Here is a 25065-nt window from a genome sequence, read left to right on the forward strand (position 1 = left end):
AGTGCCTGGAGTACAAAAGGTGCCCAATAAAAGATAGTTAAATTTACATCTGAGAATCCAGAATGGAGATAGATGGCCAAAGCCATTGTGGAGACTCAACCCCTGAACAAAGCTTCCTCTGAAATTAGAGAAATGTGCAACCCTGGTATCTTGGCTGGAATCCCAGGAAGGGATGGGCACTTAACCACGGCAAGCCAGCTCCAGCCCCAGACACCAGGCTCCAAAGGGCAGGGGCCACTCCCCAGCCAAGGGCAGGGCTCAGGGAATGGATTCACATCTTGTTCTGGGGACACTGCACTTGGAAAAACATTATTGATTCTGTGGTTCAGGTTGCAAACAGAGGAAGAAAGACTGAATGCCATTACATAATGCGCATAGGTCCACTGTGCTTTCCACTTAGGCACTTGGTAATCATTTTCATTAGTGTCTCTTAAAACTATCTCAGAGATAGCTTATTCCCATTTAGGAAGGGCAGAAGGTAGAAGTAACTGGCTGAACAGCATGAGGCCAAGTAGCAAAAGTGAAGAGTTCATGACCCCCAGATTTCTAGCACGTTGCTTACTTAACTCAGCGAGCTCTGTCCATCCACTCGGTGAGTGCCTAGCAGGGCCTCCGCAGTCGGTGTACTCACCGCTCACATCGGGTGCTCATAATCACGGGAGAAAGGCAGAGACGGAATTCTAGGGTACACGGCTTAGGACAAGAGGTGAAAAAGCAACCCTTCCAACCAAATCACCAGTGGATCTGACTGCCAGCAAGTCGTGGAGCGGGGAGGTTGGAACTCTTCCAGGACAGACGTCACACTATAGAGCTCTGGAGATGCGATGGGGGCAGAGGAGGGGTAAGACAGCCAGAGGCAGCCCCTGTTTTCAGCACGTGGGAGAAATCACGGCTGGAGTGTGGCCCCAGTGGGGCTGAGGGGCAGGTTGAGGCAAATCCGCGTGTCGCGCTAACGGCGCACCTACTGTGTGCTGGACCCTGTCTCATTACCCATATTAGCTCATTCTTGGCTCTGACTCCAGGAAGCAGGTATGATCGCTATCTCCTTTTCACAGAGGCTGGGCCTTGAGCTCAGATAACCTAGCTCCTGATTCTGGAATCTCCACAGTTGTCACTTAAGCTGCCTCTCAGGACGGCACTGAGTGTGAGTCTGCAGAGCTGAGTGTCGGGCTCAGGCTCTGGGGACGTGCGCCCCTCAGGGAGGAGGCCTGGCCTGCCCCCCTCACTCGGGGGGACTCATGCCTTTGATCAAGGCAGCGTTACGATCCGTCCCTGCCATCACAAGCAGAGACACCTTGGCACGCGCCCCCTGGGTCGGGTCAGTCTTCGGGAGACAGGATACCGAGTGCACTTGTCTTGAGCTGTGCGGAGAGCACGGAGAGCCCACTGGGCCTGATTGGCAAGGGGATCTGGAGCACGACGGGGCCAAGGGCTTCTCCTACGTTGCCAAAGCCTGGGGGCGCCTGAAATCAGTCCCAAAGCTCAGGCCTGACCCCCATGCCTTCTGGGTCCCGGGAACAGAGCTCAAGGATTCCAAAGAACGCATTTCATTTAATTTTGATTCCAATACCAAAGCAGCCCCCTCTGCTCATGGAGGCAGAGCCCTTTCCTCTCTCTTTTCTAGAAAAATCCCTAGCAACAGCTGCCTTGGATTCTTGAGTTGACCCCGCATGGAAGCTGCTCGTGTGGCCCCAGTCTCTAGGGGTTTCAGACAAGGAGAACACCTCATCCGGGGCCTTCGGGAGGATTCTGAGGGGTGGCAGGTCTGCCTCTGCTGCGTGTTCATTAACCCCTGGGGTAAGAACTGACGAGTCACAACCGTCTAATGCCAGTTGTCAAGACAGGCCTCGGCAAGCAAGCAGCTTGCTGGGAGGCGTCCTGAGTCAGCTGGGAAAGGAGAGCTGCCGGGCCCTCTGACCTAACTCAAGCGTGTGTCATACTCTTTCTGTTCTCTGTCATCCTCTGCTTCTTCCTAAGCCGTTTCCCCATCCAGATGCCTTGTGTGGTGTAGACGGCGAGCAGGACAGGGGGACAGGAGCCGCTGAGCCGAGCGAGCAGTGGTCCCTTTCTCCTGTCACACCCGCTGGCTTACAAGTCCAGACACAGGTGCCCGCCCCTCCCAGTGGGACACGCCAAATCTTCTGTAACATTTTAAAACAGCCATGGAAATGCCAGATGACAAAATTTCCCTTGGAGATTGAGAAATTGTAATTTGGATGATGGCAGAATTCTTGAACTTGTGACAGATTTGCTTCCCAGGGGAGGAGAGGGGAAGGTGAAGACACCAGGCCCTCATCGCAGGTCAACCAGAGGACCCCATCTCTTCTGTTTTATAGACTGAGGTTGGGCACAGATTTGACCTGAAAGAGTTCCTTTTCTTTAAAAATGTTGATGGAGGGACTTCCCTGGCCAGTGGTTAAGACTCTGTGCTCCCAATGCAGGGGGCCCGGGTTCGATCCCTGATTGGGGAACTAAGATCCCATATGGTGCCGCCTAAAAAAATGTTTTTAAATGTTGACAGAGCCCTGTCTGTTGGTAGCTATGAAGAGTTTTGAAAAAGGAAAAACTAGAGAGGGAGAGGTAGTCACTCCCTGGGTGAGAGGTAAGGCTAAAAAAGTCATCTGGGCCTCAGCAGGGCACATGTGGAGGGGTCGCCACACCACCTGCTGGTTCTAAAAGAGGCAGATTCTAGCCTAACGGACTCCCCAAACTCTCTTCTTTGGGAAATCGGAAGATCACAGTTTGAAGTGTCCATCCGAGGTGACAATCACATCTAGAAGAGTGTTACATAATCCAGAGCTTTAAAAAATGTGAAATTAAGTCATGAATGCCTGGCAGCTTCTAGACTCTTCTAGTCCTGAAAGACACCACCCGATGCTGCTTCAGAGTCAAGCCCAAGAGTAGACAGATCTAATAAGGCTGATTTGTCTTGTTCTCTCTTCTCCTGGGCGTGTGAACCTCTGAATACAGAAAACCAGAAAGGAGCATCTCAACCCATTTCGGTGGTGGCCTCCTTTAGAGTGAAATGTGAGGCCAGGGCTCCAACCTGCTGCTGTCCTAAGAATTCCCAGGAAGGCTTTGTGCTGTGACCTGGATGCCCGTCCAAATTGCCTTGGCTGGGCCCTCCTTCCCTCACGGTCCTGCTGCTATCAGTTGACTGGTAACGTTTCCTTTCACTGCCTTTTTCAAACTGCTGGGTGAGTGCCAAGCGCAGGGTTCATTCACCCCAGGGCTGGATCTTTTCAGCAGTGTAGGAAGGTTATGTGTTTGCAAATCAGCATAGTAGGGCAGAGTGATTTGGAAGCCATTTCATTTTTTCACTTCATCAAACTCCTACTCACTGGCAAACTCTAAAGCTGCGATATGAAACCTTTCTGGAGTTGTGACACCCTATTGTCACTCATTTCATCTCATCAAACACCCACCCCTCTTAAAAATGCCATGAGGCATGTATTTATTTTTAAGATTAAGGTGAATTAAAATTGGAAAATTACCTGAGAATTTTCTGGCACTCTAGCAGAAAAGATTTACCAGAGGTGTTTAGAAATCAGAACTAAGGATCAGTACGGTACACGAGGAAGACATGTGACCAAATTGAGACGTTGGAGGAATTTTTCTCTGCTGCCTCTCTCCTCCCACCACACGACTCCACTCCCCAGTGAACACCCCCTGCCCTGGAATCCATGCCCTCTTGCTGCCCTGTACCTCCCTTCATGGTACTTCATGCAGGACTGGCCCTTCCCTGGACCTGTCTTCTACTCTTTCTATCAACACTTATCCAACGCCAACTCCTGCAGGTGGCTCTTGTAGGTCAGTTGTTGGGGGGAAAAAAGCTAATAGCTGCTAAGTTCCCTTCCAGCATGAAAATTTTTGCAGGGTTAATTGTGTTGAAAATGAATCCCTCCCGGAGATATTTGTAATTTAACTAGAGATAATATCATACCCCAAAGAATTAATTTCCAGTGGAATTTCAACAGGTAACAGACATGGCCAGTGGAGAGTTGAGAGATTAGCCCATCCTGCTTTGCGGTAATGCCCATCCTAGCCATGCAAGCCTTTGCTTTGGGATAGTATAAAAGCCACTGAATAAGAGTCAAGTGACCTGAGTCTATTTCTGACTCAACCTTATTCAACCAATATTTACTAAGCACCTACTATCGGCCTGGCATTGGGCTAGGCTCTAGGAATCCAAAGATGAATGAGACAGAGTCCGTGTCCTTAGTGAACTCCCAGTCTGTTAGGAGGCAGCTATTACCATGATGAATGTTCCCGCAGCAGTATAGACAAAACGCTGTGGGAACACAGAAAAGAGGATAATTAATCCTGCCTGGAGAAAGCCACGGAGAATTAATGTTTGCGTCGGGCCTTTGAGGATGTGAAGGACTTCAGCAGACTGAGCACCAGTGAGAACAGTGGGGGAAAAACACTGGAACGAAAGCACAAGGAGGTGGTTGCTGGTGGGGGTGGGACACAAGAAGTGAAGGGGCAGGCGTGATGCTGAAAAGCGGGGATGGGGCCAGAGTTTGGAAGGGCTGTCAGTGCCTTACCCAGGAATGGAAACAGTACCCTGCAGACTGTGTTGAGCCATGAGAATTTTGAACTTGCATGGAAAGACACATTCAGGACACTGCTACCTTCTCATAGGCAAGAGGTATGGTGGTTTCACCCAAGGCTGTGAGGATGGAGAGGAGGGAAAGAGATGCTCTGACGATAGAATGGCTGCATATGATTGGCAGCTTAGATGTCGGAGGTCAAGGAGAGGGAGCAGTCACAAGTGACAGATGAGGCCTCCCATACAGGCTCCTAAGAGGTGGGGAAGCCAGTAGGTGAAGACAGGAGTAGGAGCCCACAGGAGATAAGAATGAGCTTGCCTTGGGGCCTGCTGGGTTAAGAGACCAGGGTGTAGAGTGAAGGTGGCTGTCGGGGTTCCTGCAGAGGATTCTTCTGTTGCTTGTGATGTGGGTCTTCTAAGAGGACACCACGTTCTCCTGGTGTCTGTGCCACCTACGTGTCCACACACGCTCACCTCTGACCTGGCTCTTCTTCTGATGCCATCATGTCTTCCGTCAGCCAGCAGGAATTTTGTGTGCTGGAAGGGAACTTGGAAGGTATTAGGTCCTTTCCAAAGCGACAAGGAGCCTACAGGAGCCACCTGCACAAGGAGTTGGCATTGGATAAGTGTCAATAGGAGTGTTGGAAGGAGACAGGTGCAAAAGTAGACAGGTACAAACAAGAGCCCTGGCACTGCCGCTGCCATTAACCAGAGTCCAGGCCAAATGAAGCTTCTGGAAGCTCAGGTCCTCCTTGAGTACAGATCTGCTTCTTCACTTTCTAGACGCTAATCTACCCTCCCTCCACTTACCTCTTGTTTTCACTTTGTCTTTCTTAAGTAATATCCTTGCCTAGGGAACTATCTTTCCAAAGAAAACTTGTGACTTCCTTCTGTTTATTTCAGCATGAACACTGCTTAGTGAAAACCAATGTTCGTTTATGAGCTAGAACTCTGTTGTGGAGATAAAGTGGTTTGGGAAGCGTTTGGGCAATTAGAAACACATCTCAAAACCCCTAAAAAGGGCTTCGCTGGTGGCGCAGAGGTTAAGAATCTCCCTGCTAATGCAGGGGACACGAGTTCGAGCCCTGATCCGGGAAGATCCCACATGCCGTGGAGCAACTAAGACCGTGCGCCACAACTACTGAGCCTGAGCTCTAGAGTCCGCGAGCCACAACTACTGAGCCCACGTGCCACAACTACTGAAGCCCATGTGCCTAGAGCCCATGCTCCACAGCAAGAGAAGCCACCACAATGAGAAGCCTGTGCATGGCAACAAAGAGTAGCCCTCCCTCGCCACAACCAGAGAAAAGCCCGCGTGCAGCAACGAAGACCCAACACAGCCAAAAATAAAAAACAAAACAGGGCTTCCCTGGTGGCGCAGCGGTTGAGAGTCCGCTGGCCAAGGCAGGGGACACGGGTTCGTGCCCTGGTCCGGGAAGATCCCACATGCCGCGGAGCGGCTGGGCCCGTGAGCCATGGCCGCTGAGCCTGCGCGTCCGGAGCCTGTTGCTCCGCAACGGGAGAGGCCACAACAGTGAGAGGCCCGCGTACCGCAAAAAAAAAAAAACACAAAAAACCCTAAAAATGTGCATGCTCTTTGACTTGGTAAACTCACTTTGAATTTATACTAGAGTAATAGTGGATGAGTGCACAAGTATGTATGTATAAGATTGTTTATCATGCTTATTACAATAAAAAACTAAGATATAACCTAAAATTCCAAAAATAAGAGATTAAGTAAATTGATCACAATTATCTATATAATGGAATTTTATAAAATTTAACTCACCAGGCTTCCCTGGTGGCGCAGTGGTTAAGAATCCACCTGCCAGTGCAGGGGACATGGGTTCGAACCCTGGTCCGGGAGGATCCCGCATGCCGTGGAGCAACTGAGCACATGCGCCACAACTACTGAGCCTGCGTGCTGCAACTACTGAAGCCCACACACCGAGAGCCTGTGCTCCACAATGGGAGAGGCCATCGCAGTGAGAAGCCTGTGAACCTCAACGAAGAGCAGCCCCCGCTCAACGCAACTAGAGAAAGCCTGTGCGCAGCAACGAAGACCCAATGCAGCCAAAAATAAATAAATAAATTTAAAAAAAATTAACTCATTAAAAACAACAATATAGATCAATATTTGCTGACAACTAGAAAGCCAGAAAGATGTTCAAGATTTATTCACTGAAAATAATAGATTATATAAATGTATTATGTAAAATTTTTAATAAAAATATCTGGAAACCCAAATCAGCAAAATATAAATAATAATTATTTAGAGCACAGTGGGAGGAATTTCTGTTGGTTTAATTATTTTTCTTCCTGCTTCTCTTTATTTCCTAATCTTTCTACAACTAGTATTGGTGGCATAAATAAATATCTTTATTTCTTTCAAATGTGCAAGGGCCAGTTTATCAGCTGTCTTCCCAGACTGAAGAGCAAATGAAGAACAGAAAAGCTGTTGGAAAAAAAAAACTATTAAAAGAAAAAAAGTGACTAAATTGGAAATTATGGGCTGCAAAGTATATTTTACAAAGGGATGTCCCTTTCCCCTCCCATTCACCCCCTGGGGGATTCTTTGGAACTGGATACTCTCAGGTCATAGTCACATAGAAGATCATATACAGGGTCCTTTTAGACACAGTTCCACTTTGCCCCCCAACTTTTCCTAATATTTTAGCTCTTCCACAGTCTCTCAGATATAAAAACCACTCAAGGGCTTCCCTGGTGGCGCAGTGGTTGAGAGTCCGCCTGCCGATGCAGGGGGCACGGGTTCGTGCCCCGGTCCGGGAAGATCCCGCATGCCGCGGAGCAGCTGGGCCCGTGAGCCATGGCCGCTGAGCCTGCGCGTCCGGAGCTTGTGCTCCGCAACGGGAGAGGCCACAACAGTGAGAGGCCCGCGTACCGCAAAAAAAAAAAAAAAAAAAACCACTCAAGATCTAATTTCTTACCTTAAAGCTATTATTACTTTTTAATTCTATTTTGCTCTGTGTAGTTTACCTTCTAAACTGGACATGTTGCTGCAGGGGATGAGTATGCGTGAAGAGAGTGGTCAGGTGAGGGTGATCAGGCCTGAGAGTGATAAACGTCAGCAGAAGCCAAAGGGATGCTGGGAAACAGGCTTGTATAACATGGTCAGCTGTAACTGGTAATCATACGTATGCAAAATAAGATATTATTCTCACCTCTGCAACTGACGGGGGAGGAAAGATAAGATCCAGTGTTGGCAATAATGCAGGGAAACAGACTTCATAGGCTGCTGATGGAAGTGTAACCGGCTACAAGCTTTTCTGCAGGGCTTTGGCAATGTGGATTCAAAGGTATCCACAGGTGTATACATTTTGACCCAGAATTTCTACCTCTAGAAATTCATTTTAAGGAAATATTCAGAGATGTAATTATATGCTTATCTATAAGAATATTCATCAGTTTTACAACAGACAATTTTAAGAAAGAGTAAGTTTCTATCACACAGATCTGTGCTCAAATCACAACTTACTAGTTGAATGAACCTGGGCAAATTCCTCAACTTTTTTTAAGCCTCAGTTTCCTTATCTGTAAAATGGGCACAATAATAGTACCTTCTCCTAACCATTTTCCCAGCCTTGATTGATCATTTCCCTACTTCTCTTGGCAAAAAAACTCCTCAAAAGAGTAGGCTATCTGCACACTCTTTGAAATCGGCTCCCACCAGTTTCTTGCCCTCGCCACTCCAGTGAAACTGACGTTATCCAGGTCACCAACATTGACTAAATTCAACGAACAATCCTTGGCTATCATCATAATTGGGCATAATTCAGCACGGTTGGCCCCTCCTTCTGTGACATACTTTTTTCTCTTGGCTTCCAGGACCCTGTACACTCTAGATTTTCTTCCTACCTCACATTGGTCACTTCTCCATCTCCTTTGCTGTATCTTCCCTTTTCCCTGCCCTCTTAAGGACAGAGCACCTGGGACTCAGTCCTTGGTCTTCTCCATCTACACCCCTCACCCTCCCTTGATGGTCTCATCCAGTTTCAAGATTTTGAATAATATCTGTATGCAGATGATTCTAATGTATATCTCCATTCCAAACCTCTCCCTGAAATACAGGCTGGTTTTTCCAACTGACTACACAACAGCTTTATTTAGATGTCTAACAGGCATCTCAAAATTAATATACAAAACAAAATTAACATCCTTATTTTCACTCCCCAATTTGCTCCACCCATGGCATTCCTACCTCAATTCCGTTCGTGCGTCAGGTTGTTCAGAACAAAAAGCTTAGAGTCATTCCTAATTCTTTTTGTTTTTTTCCCTGTCATACCCTACATCCAATCTCTCAGAAAATCTGTTGACTCTACCTGCAGAATATATCTGGAATCAGATCAGCTTTTATCACCTTCACCACTACTAGCCTCATCTGAGCCACTATCCCCTCTCACCTGGGCTACTGAAATGGACTCCTAATTAGTGTCCCTGTGACCATCCTTGCCCTCCACCACTCTTTTCTCAAGACAGCAGCCTGAATGATCCTTTTACTTTTTTTTTTTTTTTTTTTTTTTTTTGCGGTTTGCGGTCCTCTCACTGTTGTGGCCTCTCCCGTTGCAGAGCACAGGCTCCAGACATGCAGGCTCAGCGGCCATGCCTCACGGGCCCAGCCGCTCCGTGGCATGTGGGATCTTCCCACACCGGGGCACGAACCCATGTCCCCTGCATCGGCAGGCGGACTCTCAACCACTGCGCCACCAGGGAAGCCCTCTTTTGCTGTTTCTTAACCACACAGACATTCCTGCCTCTAGGGCTTTTGGAATAGCCACCCTTTTGCCTGGAATGATCTTCCTTCTTATTCCTTTCAAGTCTGCTCAGATAGCACTGTCACATGATGGGTTCCCCAGAGGGCAGCCTCAGAGCTGGAGATTGGCATGCAGGAATTTTATTTAGGAGTGCTCTTGGGGTCAACTCCCACATGAGGGAGAGGAAGAAGCGGGGTTGGTCTGTCTCAACAAAGCTGTAAGCCAACCCCACACGGAGCTCTGAAGCTGGCAGAGTTAGAGTGAGGGGCTAAGACACTCTCTACCTGATTCAACCAGACATTGGATTGAATTGACCATTGGAAGGCAGCTGTAGGGAAGGGATCAGGGGACTGTCTTCAGCAGAGGCAGTTCCAGAGGAAGGCTGACAGCCGAGGGATGTCTGCTGGCTGCGCTCCCAACAAATTGGGTGAATAAGGTCATCAGCCCTGATGCGGACCATGGGCAGTGCATTACAGCATCCATTATAATCCACCCCTTCTGTGCTTAGATCTACTACTTGATAGAAGTTTGGGGAGCAGCTCCTCCAGAATTCCAGGTGGCTTCTTTCTGAGGGGAAACTTAACAAGAGAGAGGTTAAGGGGATGAACCACAGCCCCTGGCATGGCAGATTGTCTTGGGGCAACAGCTGAAATTTACTTTCTCTCCTTCCCCGTATTATCCATTCTAGATTCCCGTCACCTGCAAATAGCACCTTTGCTGATCTAGGTGGCTTACCCGGTGGGTGACCCAGACCCTCGTCTCTGATGGTTCTGTTCCCTGTCACCATGCCCTTCTCAGCCATAGCTTCTAGACTTGTCCATCAGCTGTCAAAATTGGGTGAGGAAGTATCAGGAGTCACCCAAATGGATCCCCTGCATGCCACATTGTTCTTCTCGCCCCAAGTGTGAAACAGCCATCCTGCCTTCTCTACTGGTCAGGGTCTGTCACTCCTGCCAAGATGGGGACTCCTTCTCTTGACTACTTGTCATTTGGCACGAAGAGCCTGAAGTTCCCAAGGGGCAGCCATAGCTTATAATTCAGTGAGAATTTTTCTGTGTCCCCTAGTGGAAGCATTCCTTCTTTTATAACCAGAATCTCGAACCCTGCAGAGCCCAGAGCTGCAGAGACAGGAAGCGCAAATTCCCTGAGTGGATCATTGAGAGTGATGGTAAAGGGAGTCATTCTTGCTTCTGCCTCTTGGTTCCCAGATTGAAAAAGGATGTTGCCATCTTAGCAATGCCTTCAAGTTGATGCTTCGACAGCCTATTCCTTCATTCTCTCTGACTAGATAGTATGACGTATGCCTGTGGTCATGGGCCTACATTCGTACCTCTTTTGCTGCAAAGGAGTCCCTTGGTTTAATACAATGTTATGTGGGATCTGATGCTGGCAGATTGGAACACTGTAGAAGCACTTGGATAGTGGTACTGGTTGAGGCCCTGCATGGAGAAAAGGCAAAGTCATCAATGGAATATCTAAGTCTTGCAACATTAATGGCAAAAAAAAAAAAAAAGAAAGGAAGGAAGGAAGGAAGAAAACTTTAAAATAGAGCTGTACTTCCTCATCAATGAAATAGTATACTTTGTAACTACTGAAAACTATGCTCTAGAAGACTAGTTAGTAACACAGTCTGTGCTGTTATGTGAGAAAAGCTGTTCATAAAACATTTTATACACAAAACAATCAGTACAATTTGATTTTGTAAATCTATGTGAGCATAGAAAAATATTCAATAAATGGTAGTTTTATATTCTACATTCATCTATTAGGGTCCCAGCACTTTTCTTATACATCGAGAAGGCTATAAATTAAAGTCATAACACATTAATCATTTATGTGTCATAATTTAATGCAAATGTTCTCCATCTTTTATCTCTTCATTTGCACAGAAGTTTTACATTTTAAAGTATTCAAATCTGTTCATCTTTTCCTCACTGATAGCTTCTCTTGCTTTAAAGCCATGAAAATTGTCATTCCTGCACAGACCTAATAAATGTTATATTTTCTGCTAGTTTTCCTATTTAAAAAATTTAATTGCTACTCCTTGCAAGGTAGCTGGTTGGTTTCCTCAGGGATGATAGCAAAGAAAAGACTCAGAGTTGGCCTCTGTTGCTGGTAGGTTGGACATATAGCAGAGTAGCTAGATCAGCCTTGGTGAGGGGGAGCCCATGCTGTTGGGCTCATGCATAGCCTCTGTCCCTCACAATATGGCTACTCTACTCATGCACCCAGTGTGCCAGCAGATATGACAGAGGTGGGTTGACTTTAACGGGCTGAGTCAGTTTTGCCTACCTCGTTGTTTAATTCTTCTTCTTTGGTAAGTACTGTCTCATAGGCATGCTAGCCAACGACCTCTACACTGCATGCCGGCTCCCACATGTCCATCCAAGTGTCTCCACCACAGATTTCCTTATACTGACCTTCAACTCTTTCTCTTTCAAGGTCACTGACCAAGCCATTCACCACTGCCCATGAGTTTTTATTTATTCCAAAACCCAAGCCACTTCTTTCTTTCACACAAATTGGATGACAGATTCAGTGCCTGAAGGTCTTGCCATTGAGAGGATTTCTCTTTCCATTGTCTTTTGGATCCCCCCAGAATGATAGTGTAGTGCAGCTACCCATGCATTTTCAGCTCGTACCCACATATCAAGACAACTCATCCATGAACCTCACTAAGGACTTTCCCTCCTCCGCTAGCTGGTCATTACCTGGTAGCCAGGGATCCACATGGAACTGTGGGAGTGAGCTGAGGGAGAGGAGCTGGTGCAGCAGTGATGGGTGGCCTGTGTGTCTGGGTCATCAACTTGTGTAGATCACTTATACCCATCAGTCCTGCTCATGGTTGACCCTGGATGCAGCATTTCCATCTTACGATGAACTACTTCTGGGACTGCCTGACCTTATGATTCCAACGGCTCTGACAGAACTCAGCTCATGCTGAGCAGTTCTGGCTTCCTGGCCACTTGTTGTCCCACGGTCATATGTCTCTCTCTATTAGGGCCTAATAGCATGCCAGGAGCTTTCTAGAAAGCTCCTACGGCAGATGGCATGGCCTTGCTCCAGAACCCTGGGGATCTGCATTGTGATTCTCCCATCGGGACTTGTCGTCAATTCCACATGACGTCTTTTTCTACCACTGATACCTCTAGGAACATAGGGTCTGCCAGATCATATGGCCCAAGTAGCAGGACTGCTTGCACTGCAGCCTGGACATCCTCTGCAGAGACCTTTCCTGCTCTAAGCCCCACTTAAAGCTGACAGGCTTTCATGTCACCTGGTATATGGGTTGAAGTGATATTCCCAGGTTTGGAATATGCTGCCTGTGAAACTCGAAGAGGCTTAACAGGTGTTGGATTTCCTTCTTTGTGGTGGGAAATGCAAGAGCCACTAATATATCCTTTACTTTGGAGGGGGGATGTCTCAGCATGCCCCAGACCGCTAGACCCCTAAAAACATTACTGACATGTGAGACCTCTGAATCTTCATAAGGTTTTTCTCCCACTCTCTGGAATGCATGTGTTACAAAGGTCTCTAACGAGCTAGTCACTTCTCGCTCATCTGGTCCAATCAGCATGATGTCATCAATATCCAACCAGTCCAGGTCTCTTGGGACTACATAATGCCAAGAGTGGGAGCATTAACATAGCCCTGAGACAAGACTGTAAATGGAGGGACTTCACTGGTGGCTAGTGGTTAAGACTCTGCGCTCCCGATGCAGGGTGACCAGGTTCAATTCCTGGTTAGGGAACTAGGTCTCACATGCATGCTGCAACCAAGAGTTAGCATGCCACAACTAAAGAGCCAGAGAGGTGCAACTAAGGAGCTCACCTGCTGCAACTAAGACCTGATGCAACCAAATAAATAAATATTTTAAAAAAATACTGTAAATGTATGTGTTGTCTGTTCCAAGTGAATCAACTGTTCTGATCCTCTTTCTGGTAGGGATAGAAATAAATGCACTCATTGGTTCACTGGCCACATATTATGTACCTGAAGATATGATAATTTGCTCTAGCAAAGACATAACATCTGGCACAGCAGCTGCAGATAGGTCTACTGCTTGGTGGACTACAGTAATCTTTTGTCATCCTCCAGGATCTGTCTGAATTTTGCAGGGTGCAGACTAATGATTAAATGGAGACATGCTGGGGACCACCAGCCCTGTAACCCTTAGGACTCTGAATTGCTTGTGTAATTACTTTGTATGAATTGCTATCTTCCTCCCTGGGATGCACTATTGTTTTTTATTTACTATCTTGGCTCATGGGGGCAGAAGTGGTGCAAGAAAGGGAGTTTCTAAGGCCTTTCCGCTAAATAGCTTTTATTCCACAGGCCAATGAACCAAGATATGTCCATTCAGAGACTAGGGAAGTAACCACCTGGTAGGCCCATGGACCCAGTGGGCACACTGGGGGCCAGACCTGGGCCAGCCTCCACTTACTAACTGGCCCCCATATGCACCCACGCTAACAGGGTTCTCATGATGATACTTCGGGTATCAGGGTCTCAACCCAGACCCCATGCCCAACAGTCCTTGAAAGAGTATTCCCTTTTCTCAGTATCTGACTACCCAAACAAGTAGCCAGAGTTCCCTTTTGGGAAAGGTTTGGGAAATGCCTCCATGTACATCATCGTGGTGTTACAGGGTACTTCCTACTGGGGACCTGAACTTTCTATCAATGCATGAGTTCTAGGTCTGAAAACTAGTTCCTTTCTGGAAACTGAGCAAGGGATCGTGGCTTTTTATTGGGGCTGCCATCCTTGGATTAGTGATCACCAGACTGAGCAGAACACTTTTGCCCAATTACTTTTGTTATGTTCTATTAACCATCTCCACAATTCTCTGGGGGCCAGAGTCCCCTGGCTGCCACTCCAGCCTTGCTACTCATTAGGATAATTGCATCCACCTGGCTACTGAGGGTGAGCTACCACATCTGGTCCCTGTTGTTTCACGGTCCTACCATCCCCATTATCATTAGTGAGCTGGGTTCTGTAACGGCAGCTCCTACCGTTAGCCCTGGCCTATAGACTCTTAGTGACACTGGTGCCCCTCTCACACTCACCAGGATACCTCTTACGCTTTGAGGTATCCTCCAGGCCTTCCTATGGGACACAGCCACCTGGCAGGCTTTTCTGTTGCACATAGTATATGAGTTCTAACGTGCCCACTCCTCTGAGCCTTTTATTCCCATCTTCCATCGTCTGCCACGGCTATTCTAGCATTTCTACCTCACTTAGTGCAGGCCATCAGTTTTCCATGCTTCTGAGAACCATCCTAGCAGCATGTTCACACTCTCACCCTGGAATCTTGCCAGGGCATTAAATCCTATGTCTTGAAAGACGGCTCCCAAATTGAAAATCTCTTTTCCGGCTTTATACGTTGCCCCTGTTAATCCCGCACCTTCAGAATGCAGTCGCCTGCGTACTCTCACAGCAGCTCCTGGTGTATGTGGGTAGGTTTAGCAGCTCCTCTGGAGTAGGAGCCCTATCCTACCTTATCAGGCCTAGCTTGTCTCTGTCCAGGTTATGCTGTGGCTTTACCTTAGGTATTAGCCTAGGGGTCAGGAGGGCAGATGGCGGCAGATTCTATAGGAGGTGTGTGTCCTGCCAGGGAGAGCCCCCTGCAACCTCTCTAAGCAAGGGGGCAGTGCCAGCCCTTCTTAGGGAGAGGTGGGCCACTTCTGCAGGCTCAGAGGGTTCAGGTAACCTGGAAATTCAAGGTTTTGGGGTACATCAACTCAGATATTCACATTCCATGTGTCGAGGTTCCATTCTTTCCCAATAAGGGCTCTGTCCTGTCTACGTTGGGAGTTTGACCATCTTTAGTGCTCGCTACTCTTGTGATTAAGCCTTGGACCTGCTCTTCTGCTTTCCCTGTCCTCCACACACAGGTGAGCATCTCCTTATATGTTCCCAAGGAGGTCCTCTGGTTTTCACACCAGGTTTTTTTTGTTTTTTGGTTTTTTTTTTGCGGTATGCGGGCCTCTCACTGTTGTGGCCTCTCCCATGGCGGAGCACAGGCTCCGGACGTGCAGGCTCAGCGGCCATGGCTCACGGGCCCAACCGCTCTGCGGCACGTGGGATCTTCCCGGACCTGGGCACGAACCCGCGTCCCCTGCATCGGCAGGCGGACTCTCAACCACTGCGCCACCAGGGAAGCCCCTACACCAGGTTTTTAATTGCTGATTAATCCTTCTCAATATTGCAAAGTGTTAATTATTCTAATTCCACTGTCCCAGTAGTTACTATTTCCCCCATATTTCTCAAATGCCTGATATATCACACCCACTAGTGCCATTCCCTTCCACCAGAATACTATCCCAGTTTACCATCAGTGAAAGGTTTAACAAGTTCACTGCTACCTTACTAGGTAAGGCAGGGTCCTTACTGTCAGCTGGATGATGGGTGATCTAATTCCAAAATCCTATCTCAGCACCTTCTTTCTTCAACCACTGCTGATACCAATAGCCATAGGTTGAATTCCCAGGGAAGGAGATCCCAAGGCAGGTATCAACACAGAAGAAGTTATGTTAGAAAGCACTCTTGATATCAACACCTCTGGATGGGAAGTGAAGGGGGCAGGATTGTATACAGGGAGAAGTTGGTTGGACCACAGTGCAGCCTCAGTGAGGCCGTAGCCAGGCCCATGTGAAGGTCTAAAGCTGGACTGACCCTTTGGAGTAGTGTCAAGCTGGGGCAAGGGAGCAGGTCTTTGAATCCTCACATTAACCAGTCATTGGGTGTGGGCTGCCCCTGAAGCCAGTGTGATCTTGGGTAAGGTGACTTTCTTCATCAAAGGCAATTTCCAAAAAAGCTGAAGTCTGTCAACACTCCCAGCAGCTGGGGGAAAAGTCTTCAGTCCTGAAGCGGTACTTGGACAGCATCAGAACTTCTACTATAATCCTAATAAATAGATAAATAGACCTAACTATCCTATTTACTTAGTGAGACAACCCATGCCACTTCTTCATAGTCTATCCCTGCATCCTGAGCACATAGATTAGGACCAAATGATCACATGATAGGGGCTGAAAAAATATTTATTGAACAAATGAACAAGAAAATAAATACCTAACTTGTTGGGTTATTGTGAGGATTGAATTGAGTTGACGAATATGAAGTAATTAAACAGGCCAGACACACAGTAACCACCATGTTACCTATTATTATTATAGAGTTTAGAGACTTAGACCAACATGGTAATAGTGATTGTCTCTGACTAGTGGGATTATGGGTAATTTTTATTTTGTTCTTTGGAATTTTTGTATTTCCCAAACTTTCTATGATAAGCACATTTAATTTTGTAATCAGGAAAAAATGGTAAATTATTAAATTAAAAGAAAATTTAGTTGGGAATTTCTGTAAAGAGCATGAAAATTTTTAATGGACATCATCTCTCTGTATCAAAAAGAACAACTGGTTTGACAGCAAATTTCAAATGGTCCTTTCTTAAGGTTGACCTCTAAGTTTCTGAGTACCTAGAACTGTGCCTGGCACAGAACAAGCACTCAGTAAATATTTGTTTGAAAATTAATGGAGAAGAACAGAGAAGGAGATTGGCATCATGGGGGTTAGGAGGTATCTGTCCTACTGTTGAAAGCAGCATTGTCAGACTGAGAGGTTTTTAAAATGCATTGTTCTGGTCTCAGTTTTCCTATATGTCAATGTGCTAATAAATATCTGTGTCCCTCTCTGACCTTTTAGTGACCTCATGAAACTGCTTCAAGAATAAATGACTTCAATGCTATCCCTATCAAAATCCCAGCTGCCTCTTTTGCAGAAATTAACAAACTAATCCTAAAATTCATATGGAAATCCAAGGGACCCAGAATAGCCAAAACAATCTTGAAAAAGAACAAAGTTGGAGGACTCCTACTTCCTGATTTCCAAACTTTTCTACAAAGGTCAAGACAGGTGTGGTACTGGCATAAGGATAGAGACATAGACCAATGGAATAGAATCGAGAGTCCAGAAATACACCCTCACATATGGTTAATTGATTTTTTTTTTTTTTTTTTTTTGCGGTACGCGGGCCTCTCACTGGTGTGGCCCCTCCCGCTGTGGAGCACAGGCTCCGGACGCGCAGGCTCAGCGGCCATGGCTCACGGGCCCAGCCGCTCTGCAGCATATGGGATCCTCCCGGAACGGGGCACGAACCCGTGTCCCCTGCATGGGCAGGCGGACTGTCAACCACTGTGCCACCAGGGAAACCCGGTTAATTGATTTTTAAGAAGGGTGCCAAGAATTCAAGAGGGAAAAAAATAGTATTTCCAACAAATGGCATAGGGACAACTGGATCTCCTCATGCAAAAGAGTGAAGTTGACCTCCTATATCACACCATAAAAAAATTAATTCAAAGTGAATCATACATCTAAATGTAAGAGCTAAATTATAAAACTCTGAAGAAAACAAAGAAATAAATCTTCATGACCTTGGATTAGGCAATGGTTTCTTAAATATGGCAATACAAGCACAAGTGACAAAGGAAAAAATAGTTAAAAATAAATTGGACCTCATCAAAAGTAAAACCTGTTGTGTTTCAAAGGATGCCATCAAGAAAGGGAAAAGACAGACCACAGGATGGGCAAAAATATTAACAAGTTATATAACTGATAAGGGACTTATATCTGGAATATATAAGGAACACATACAACTTGACATAAAGACAACTCAATTTAAAAATGGGCATAGAGGACTTCCCTGGTGGTGCAGTGATTAAGAATCCACCTGCCAGTGCAGGGGACACGGGTTCGAGCCCTGGCCCAGGAAGATCCCACATGCCAGGGAGCAACTAAACCCCTGCGCCACAACTATCAAGCCTTTGCTCTAGAGCCCGCGAGCCACAACTACTGAGCCCGCGTGCCACAATTACTGAAGCCCACACGCCTAGAGCCCGTGCTCCACAACAAGAGAAGTCACCGCACTGAGAAGCCTGCGCACCGCAACGAAGAGTAGCACCCGCTCGCCGCAACTAGAGAAAGCCCGCACACAGCAATGAAGACCCAATGCAGCCAAAAATTAAAAAATTAATTAATTCAAAAAAATGGGCATAGGATTTGAATAGACATTTCTCCAAAGAAAAAATATATATGGCTGATAAGCACATGAAAAGATGCTCAACGTCATTAGTCATAATGGAGATGCAAATCGAAACCACAGCGAGGTATCGCTTCATCACTGGATGAAGCTCTAATAAAAACAAGGAACAGGGGCTTCCCTGGTGGCGCAGTGGTTGGGAGTCCGTCTGCCGATGCAGGGGACGCGGGTTCGTGTTCCGGTCCGGGAGGATCCCACATGCCGTGGAGCGGCTGGGTCCGTGAGCCATGGCCACTAAGCCTGCGCGTCCGGAGCCTGTGCTCCGCAACGGGAGAGGCCACAGCAGTGAGAAGCCCGCGTGCCGCAAAAAAAAAAAAAAAACCAAAGAATAAAACCAAGTGTTGGGGAGGATGTGGCAAAATCAGAACCCTGCTACACTGCTGGTGGGAATGTAAAATGGGGCAATTGCTTTGGAAAACAATGTGGCAGTTCCTCAGAAAGTTAAACATAGAGTTACCACATGACCCATAAATTCTACTCCTACATATATACCCAAGATAATTGAAAACCTATGTTTACACAAGAACTGATGCACAAATGTTCATAGCAGCATTATTCCTAATATTCAAAAAGTAGAAACAACCCAAATGACTGTCAACGGAAGAATGGATAAACAAAATCCATACAATGGAATATTCTTGAGCCATCAAAAGGAATGAAGTACATATTAAAGGAATACATACTAAAACATGGATGAGCCTTAAAAGCATGCTATGAAAAGGCCACATATGGTATGACTCCATTTATATGAAATATACAGTAGAGTCACATTCATAGAGAGAAAACCGAGTGGTGGTGGCTAGGGGATGGGGAGAAAATAAGGGTAGGGGAAGGGGGGATGAGAAGGGACTCCTAATAGGTTCAAGTTTCTTTCAGCGGCGATGAAAATGTTCAAAAAGTAGGTAGTGGGGCTTCCCTGGTGGCGCAGTGGTTTAGAGTCCGCCTGCCGATGCGGGGGACACGGGTTCGTGCCCCGGTCCGGGAAGATCCCACATGCCGCGGAGCGGCTGGGCCCGTGAGCCATGGCCGCTGAGCCTGCACGTCCGGAGCCTGTGCTCCGCAACGAGACAGGCCACAACAGTGAGAGCCCCGCGTACCGCAAAAAAAAAAAGTAGGTAGTGGTGATAGTTGCACAATTCTGTGAATATACTAAAAACCACTCAATGGTACGTTAAAAGGGTGAATTTTATGGTATATGAATTACATCTAAGTTCTTTTTTTTTTAAAGGTAAATGACACAAGGAGCTATCCCTTGAACTAGAGAATTGGAGGCTGGACTAGGGCCAACCTTCAGGGGATGGGAAGTCCCTGTAGAGTCACAGGGCAGCCTGAGCCTTCTTCTCGCTCACAGCACAGGTACTCACATACCTGTTCCCTGCAGGACACACCTGGCTCTGTGCCCTCTATCAGGTTGTTAAACGTCTTTCAGAGCCTGAGTTAGCTGGCAGCCGTGCAAACTGCCAGCCACGCTGAGTGACTCTTCTAAAAAGGCCTGAGATCCGTTCAAACAGCCCATCTAGGAGGCTTTTGTTTGCTTGCCCGGAACATCCCTTCCACCTGCCTCCATCCTCAGCCCCTCCTTCTCACGCCGCCTCCACCATAGGACCTTCCGGGTTCCTGCAGGCCTCTTTATCTCCTCCACAATCCCAAAGGTCATCTACTTCACCAGATCTGGTTGATCAAAAACACCACCAGGGGGCTTCCCTGGTGGCGCAGTGGTTGAGAGTCAGCCTGCCGATGCAGGGACACGGGTCCGTGCCCCGGTCCGGGAAGATCCCACGTGCCGCGGAGCGGCTGGGCCCATGAGCCATGGTCGCTGAACCTGCGCGTCCGGGGCCTGCGCTCCGCAACGGGAGAGGCCACAACAGTGAGAGGCCCGCGTATCGCAAAAAAAAACCAAAAAAACCCACCACCATGATGATTTTTTTTTTTAAAGGACAGATTCCTGAGGTTCACCCGGATGAAATTCTGAGTCAGTAGGTCGGGGGTGGGCCTGGAAGTCGTGAAGCTGTCCCAGGTGATTGTGCTGATCAGCCTGACTTGGGAACCTTTGATCCAGTTCACCCTCCCACCCAGTGTTTCCACATCCCTGCCAAGTGGTTGACTCAGCTTTTCCAAGGAGTTTTCCCTGACTCGCCTCTGGAGCCAGGTGCACTCCACCCAAGTGCTTGGAAAATGCTGTGCTCATCACTGCCCCGTCTTAGTGCAAATGATGAATTGTCATTGCCTGTTTAAATGTCTCACTCCCCCACTTGACTGAAAGCTCTTTGAAGAAGGAGACTGTGTCTTGTTTAATGTTTTACCCCCAATGCCTGACTCATAGTAAAGACTCAATACATTTATTGAATGAATGAATGAATGAACACCACCAGAAATCTACCAAGATAACCATTAGCTAAAGCAATTGGTACAAAGAACTTGACAGTGCCAATATTTACTTGGCAATTATATATAAGGAATTCGAATTTAATGGCTACCTCAGCTCTGAAGATGTGACTGCAAGCTAGCTGCCCTTTGGAGAGAAGTCTCACAAGAGCATCATTTAGGAAGACGAACCATTTACTAGAAGGGTGTGATGTATTCCCTAGGACCAAAAATAAGCATTGAACTACACTCTACTGTCTGTAAGTACTAGAGAAAAGTAAAGTAGCAGCTGATTATTTCTCATCCCGAGAGGATTTAGATTCACCCATTTATCTAGCCAAGGGTAGATGCATGTTTTGAGGGGCCTGAAACAATTTTGGAGGCCCTCTTTAAGGAAGATCTTCTTTCTCTACCACCCACGAACTTCTAGTGCCAGGAGCCTAGGACATGCTCATTTTTGTGACACCACATCTGACCCTGCTCCTTTGTGACATGCCACGTGAGTCTTCAAAGTGGGTGGTGGGAGTATTCCTGGAAGCTGTTCCTACACTGGGACAGCTAGCAATAACTCTACACTTAAATAACAGCGTACCATATAACTGTGTCCCCCACATCCCATACTAAATGTATTCCCAATGCAACTGCCCCTTATCTGGATCCCTAAATGCCCATGGCCACTCCAATATCCCTTGACAGGAGGGGAAGGTGGTGGAGGGAAAGCTGGAGTAGAGACAGAGGTCTTATCTATTAAATATCTTACTTTTGAAATTTTAAAATATCTTACTTTTGAAATTTTAATAAAAACATATAACCATGAAAGCACATAGTAGGGCCTCTCCCAGAGCCTTGGAAGGGGCCAGTGCAAGTGAGGGGCTTAAGTTTAAACTCCTTTGGCTTCACAGTTCAAGGCGCTTCTGCATACAACACCTGTTTATTGAGAATCTATCACATACCAGGTACTGTTGTTGGCACTAGGAATACAGCAATGAACAAAATAATCCAAGTCTCTGACCTGTGGCACTTACACTCTAGTTAAAATAGATCTGTTTCCCTGGCTTTGGAGGACAGGGAAAATGGATGTGTTGGCCACCACTGCCTCCCAATCAATATTCATGGAATGAATAAATGAATGATGAAATGAATGAAACATTTGAGAACTAAAAACTGTTATGCTACTGAGATTTGGTAACTCAAAAATGAAATTCAAGACAAAGTACAAAGTTGCTCCAAAAGCCAGTGAAAAATTATAGGGATGGTAATGACATGGGCGTTGCACCATAATTTTCCAGGACCCGGCAGTACAATTGTTCTGACATGAACTAGCATTGGCAGGTAACCAGAGTTTCCTGCCCCTTTCTTTCTACATTGGCATTCCAGCTAGTACACCTCCAAGGTAGGTCCTCCCTCAGGTCTGACAGGTAAAAACAGGGAAGGACAAGTGAGAATCAATCCCCAGTCCTGTGTGGCCCTCGCCTCTGCTTCTGCTCCCTGGCTGCCAGGAGCTGCTAGAGATGTGGCCCTGTCAGCTGCTTATCTCTCACAACTGTCTCACAACTGCAGGCAACCTCTCCCTCCCCTCTGGCCCTTCCACTGCCCTTCCCCCCACCTCCTAATTCACAGAGAGAGAAGACAATGCCCACAGTTTCCTGCCTGCATCTGAGTCCATCTTCTCCTCTTCCACTCCTGATGAGATTAAAGTCCCAGCTCCACCACTTACGAGCTCGGTGACACTAATTGAGGCAATTGTGTGGGCCTCAGTTAAAAACTGGTCCCCACTTAAAAATCAGGATAATAATAGTACCTATTTTATTGGATTGTTGTGGGCATTAAATGAGATAATGGACATAAAAGGCTCAGCAGAAGGACTCACACAAGAAACTTCCCGTAATTGTGAGCATTAGTCCAAGGCCTTCCTCGGTGTTCTGAGTTCTATCCTATTTTGCCTCCCCAGGAACTCCATTTCTATCAGTTAATTCACTCTCCCTATTTCTTCAACGTTTCTTGTACAGGTTTTTACCCATCAGCATTTTTTAAAATTCAATTTACTCCGATTTTTAAAAATGACAATGAAATTAAAAACGTTCCTTGACCCCACAGCCCCCTCCATCTGTCATTCTATTTTCTCCTCTACTTAACCTTCTTTAATTTTTTTTTTTAGATTTTTTTTTTTTTTGATGTGGACCATTTTTAAAGTCTTCATTGAATTTGTTACAATACTGAGTTTTATGTTTGGTTTTTTTGGCCACGAGGCATGTGGGATCTTAGCTCCCCAACCAGGGATCAAACCTGCACCCCCCGCATTGGAAGGCAAAGTCTTAACCACTGGACCTCTAGGGAAGTCCCTAACCTTCTTTAAACAGTGGTCCCCTCTCACTGTCTTTCCGTCCTCCCTTTTTTTCTGAATTCACCTACCACTCTCCCAAGCCAGTCTTACCAAGTTCACTAAAATATTCCTGTGGCTTTGAGACCCCACAGACAACCTTCAGTCTTTTCTTCCTTGGCTTCTCCTCAGCTTCTGACATTGTTAATTGTCCCTTCCTTGAAATGCCTTTTCTTCCCTTGACTTCCATAACATCACACTCTTTCATCTTTGCCTCCTACTTTTCCTCCTACTATTTTCCGTCGTCAGTCTCCTGTGTGAGTTCCTCTTCCTCTGTGGGCTCTTCAGCCTCTGCCTGTCCCTAAGTGGTTATGATCTCTCTTACTCTAGCCTCAGTCTGCTTCTCTTCTTACTCTCCCCTGTCCCTTGGTTCAGCCCAGTGACTCTGTGGCCTCCTTTATCATCTCATGCTGAAGACCAATAATTTAGTGCCTCCAGCCCAGACCTCTCATCTGGGCTCCAGATGCATACACTATACATTGCCTTCTCCACTTACATTTCCCATAGGCCTCTCAAAGACCATATGTTCAAAAATAAGCTTATCATATTTCCCCATAAACTAGCTTTTCTTCCTGTTTCTCTCTTTCAGTGAGTGGCACCACTCTCTATCCAGTTGCCCAAGCTAGAAACTTGAGAATCTTCCTTCACTTCTCCCTTATCCAATCAACTAACAAGCCTTGTCAATTATTCCTCCTATAAACCCCTCAGATCTATTCACTTCTGTTCATTTCCAAGGTCACTACTCTCTTAACAGGCCTGTTTGTTTCCAAACTCCCTCCCTCCCTGCAGAACAAAACCCTGGAGCATGTTGGGTGGGCCCTGGAGGGACAGGTTGGGCTCCTCCACGATCTGGCCCCTCCCACCTCCCTGATTGGTCACCTTCTCCTCCCTCCAGGCACACTGCTCCACTTGCAGTTTCCAAAAATGCAGGGCCCTTTCTTGCCTTTGGGCCTTTGATCCTGCCACTCACCATGGCTGCAATAATCTTCGCAGCCTTTAGTTCTCTCAAGATTGGAGTCATCTCTGCCCAGCTCCCATATCTACCCCTATTGTAATACTCGCTGCACTGTGTCCACGAACTACCTATTTGCCTGTCTGTCTCCCCTCCAGTGTACAAACTCCTTGAGAAGAGCACGGAATCTCCTAGCTCACAGCTGAATCTCTAAGGCTCTAAGTAAGACCAGCAGAAGATAGGTGCCAGACAGACTTGCCGGATGGATTAGAGACCCGCTTGGGTCTGATGTACATCTGCGGCAGCCTGTTAAAGCAGGGTCCTCAGAGTTGCTGAGTACCCTTTTTAAGCACCTCTTTGCTGATATCTCAGCACCTGCTGTGAACATTCTTTCCACTATTATCAAGCCTCAAACTCTGGGATACAGGTGAGAAGAGGTGGGATGCCCTCCCTTGGAGGGAACCTAGATTCTCAATTTTTTAAGAAGCTCAAGTCTGCCAGTTCCTTCCCTCATCCACTTACTTTTCCACCTCTCAGTGTTTCTGTGTCCTCACCCACTTTTCCTTCCCTTCTGTCTCAGAAGAGCAGGGGTCCTTCCTTATAACCAAGATTAACCCCTCTATTGAGACCCTTAATCTCATGCCTTTCGGGGATGGTAATTCACCAATTCTCCCTTTTCTCTTCACCTACAAATGCTTCCTGTCTGTGGTTTCATTCCTTCCAGCATACAAACAAGCTCAGGTCTTTTTCTCTTGAAAACCTCCCTCCTTATGGCCTCCTCCAATAGCCTTTGCTGATGAACTCTTTTTAAAAGGGACTTTCTGTCATCAAAAGGAAATAGCAAGTGTTGGCGAGGATGTGGAAAAATTGGAACCCTTGTGCACTGTTGGTGGGAATGTAAATTGGCGTAGCCACCATGTAAAAGAGTATGGAAGTGCCTCAAAA

The 25065-nt window shown here is 46.8% G+C and overlaps 1 long non-coding RNA gene across 2 annotated transcripts in view; it reads right to left on the minus strand.

Annotated features, from left to right (window-relative positions):
- Window positions 1-2616: 2616 nt before the first annotated feature.
- The window catches only part of LOC137220069 (uncharacterized), a 28473-nt gene continuing 6024 nt past the window's right edge, over window positions 2617-25065 (minus strand). Inside the window, exons 2-3 of one of the 2 annotated variants that reach the window (XR_010941447.1) lie at window positions 10655-10763; window positions 2617-5152 (exon numbers count right to left, since the gene is read on the minus strand). This is a non-coding gene — a long non-coding RNA (uncharacterized lncRNA). Of the gene's footprint in view, window positions 5153-9874; window positions 10764-25065 lie in introns of those variants that run through there. The other variant, XR_010941446.1, reaches the window with a different exon arrangement.

This window comes from Pseudorca crassidens, chromosome 2 (assembly GCF_039906515.1).
Source record: "Pseudorca crassidens isolate mPseCra1 chromosome 2, mPseCra1.hap1, whole genome shotgun sequence".
In the NCBI taxonomy this organism is placed as follows: Eukaryota; Metazoa; Chordata; class Mammalia; order Artiodactyla; family Delphinidae; genus Pseudorca; species Pseudorca crassidens.